Source organism: Schistocerca nitens, unplaced genomic scaffold (assembly GCF_023898315.1).
Source record: "Schistocerca nitens isolate TAMUIC-IGC-003100 unplaced genomic scaffold, iqSchNite1.1 HiC_scaffold_375, whole genome shotgun sequence".
NCBI classification, from domain to species: domain Eukaryota; kingdom Metazoa; phylum Arthropoda; class Insecta; order Orthoptera; family Acrididae; genus Schistocerca; species Schistocerca nitens.
Window position 1 is genome coordinate 3,883,785 of NW_026045909.1, and position 2,535 is coordinate 3,886,319.

The window sequence follows — 2,535 nt, forward strand, 5'->3', positions numbered from 1 at the left end:
TAACCTGAAGTATTCGGCTGTTGGTGAAGTTTATTGAATTGAGAAGATAACTTCAACGTTACACTCAAGAAGGACCTTAGTACAGACTGCCCTCCTACGGCGTCTATTCCACCTTTTTGATATCTCGGAGCTTCCTACATCGGTTTTCAGCCAGCTCTCGGTCCCGAGAATAATTTGAGCATGAGAAGTTTCCTGGAGGGCATTAAATTCGGGAACCTTGTTACAAGTATTTCGACAATTCACTGATAAAAATTTGACAGTCGGAGTGTCTTTACTCTGAACGCGGTCTGATTTCGCTATCTGCGAGTTGTCTGGCGAGTGTACATCAGAGAATCTCAACCTACCGCTTCGCCTCAATAAACCCCCATGTGCCCTCCACAAGTACTCTGCTGCCCGACTAGCTGCTCCGACTGTGTAGTGCACCACTGACATATCAAAAGTCCTACAATTCCCCAACTGCTCATCCAGATCCAGAAGTTTGCAGCGAAGATTATGACGGAGTCGACGAAGACTTTGTTTGACACTGTCTTCATGGCCTCAAACCAAAAGATCCCGATCGACTCTGGGAACAACGTTGCAAATTGCGAGCACCCCTTGCACTCCGCGGTGCAGGCCAGCAGCCAGCCTTCTGTGTGAACTGAGGATAACCTCAGAAATCAGGTGACAGGCGTCGTTGGTGCCGACGTGAGCCAAAACTTGCAGACGACTGCAACCTGCACGGTCGATAGCCGCAGACTAGGCCTCCTCCACATCTGAGATGAGGCCCCCCAGCAGCCACACCGAGTGCCTATTAGCTTCCTTTCCTGCCCTGAACGCTATCTGCCTAAGGGGCTCCATAAGGCGCCTAACGCTGGAGCTTCCTATAACCAGGCGGCCGCTGTGGTCGAGCGGTTCTAGGCGCTACAGTCCGGAACTGCGCGACCGCTACGGTCGCAGGTTCGAATCCTGCCTCGGGCATGGCTGTGTGTGATGTCCTTAGGTTGGTTAGGTTTAAGTAGTTCTAAGTTCTAGGGGACTGATGACCTCAGAAGCTAAGTCCCATAGTCCTCAGAGCCATTTGAACCTATAACTAGTATACGTATCCCCCCAAAACACGTTTGGCGGCATGCCCAGCATATTAAGTGAATTCAAGGATTCAGTCGGATAATTTACAACCTCACATTCAATACAGTATTGATGGACTTATAGCCCGCATCTCGTGGTCGTGCGGTAGCGTTCTCACTTCCCACGCCCGGGTTCCCGGGTTCGATTCCCGGCGGGGTCAGGGATTTTCTCTGCCTCGTGATGGCTGGGTGTTGTGTGCTGTCCTTAGGTTAGTTAGGTTTAAGTAGTTTTAAGTTCTAGGGGACTTATAACCACAGCAGTTGAGTCCCATAGTGCTCAGAGCCGTTTTTTTGATGGACTTATATGTTGTTGTCTTGGCTGGTACTTTGTTTTGATTGCTGTAACTGATGGCATTCACTTCCCTGTTTCTTATTGCTAATATAGCAAATTCACTGAGCCACTCGTGACTTTTGTAGCTCTGTTTGATATTCGGGAAAACTTTGTGAATCAATTCGTCTCTGGATACTGTAATTTTACAAAAGTTTCGTGGCAATGTGATACAGTGTGAGGGTTCCTCATTTCCCGTTTCCAACAACTGTCTTGCAAAACATTGGGCAGATCTATATTTTTGTACTTGTGTGTGCATATCAGTTCTTAAATTTCTGTACGTCTGTGAATGACGATTTTAGACACGCTTTAAGTTCATCAGCGTGTATGAAGCGTTGTATAACGGGTAGCGCTCTGTCGTCAGGCCATGAGTGGCCTATCGGGACCATCCGACCGCCGTGTCATCCTCAGAGGAGGATGCGGATAGGAGGGGGGTGGGGTCAGCACACCACTCTCCCGGTCGTTATGATGGTATTCTTGACCGAAGCCGCTACTATTCGGTCGAGTAGCTCCTCAATTGGCATCACGAGGCTGAGTGCAACCCGAAAAATGGCAACAGCGCATGGCGGCTGGATGGTCACCCATCCAAGTGCCAGCCACGCCCAACAGCGCTTAACTTCGGTGATCTCACGGAAACCGGTGTATCCACTGCGGCAAGGCCGTTGCCCGTATAAGGGGTAGAGTTTGTCAAAAATCACCAGAGAGTAAAATACTGTTGCTCATACCCTCTTAAATCTTTTAGTGCACGATGAAGCGCTTCTAGTGGTTTTTTTTATGGATCGCCGGCCGCTGCGCGCTTCAGTCCGTAACCATGCGGCTGCTACGGTCGCAGGTTCGAATCCTGCCTTGGGCATGGATATGTGTGATGTCCTTAGGTTAGTTAGGTGTAAGTAGTTCAAAGTTCTAGGGGACTGATGATCTCAGATGTTTAAGTCCCATATGATTAGGGCCATTTGAACCATTTTTTACGGATCATAGTACATTTCTCAAGGCATCTCAGTGTTTATGACATCGTATCTCCTGGACTATGTGTCGCACAGTGATATAAACTTACCGACATGTTTAGTGAGGTATATGGATTCTGCACGCAAAATATGGTACTAA

At 48.4% G+C, this 2,535-nt stretch overlaps 1 pseudogene; it reads right to left on the bottom strand.

The window, feature by feature from the left end:
- Positions 1-1,981: 1,981 nt before the first annotated feature.
- Positions 1,982-2,098, bottom strand: LOC126229578 (5S ribosomal RNA; annotated as a pseudogene).
- Between the last annotated feature and the right edge of the window lie 437 nt (positions 2,099-2,535).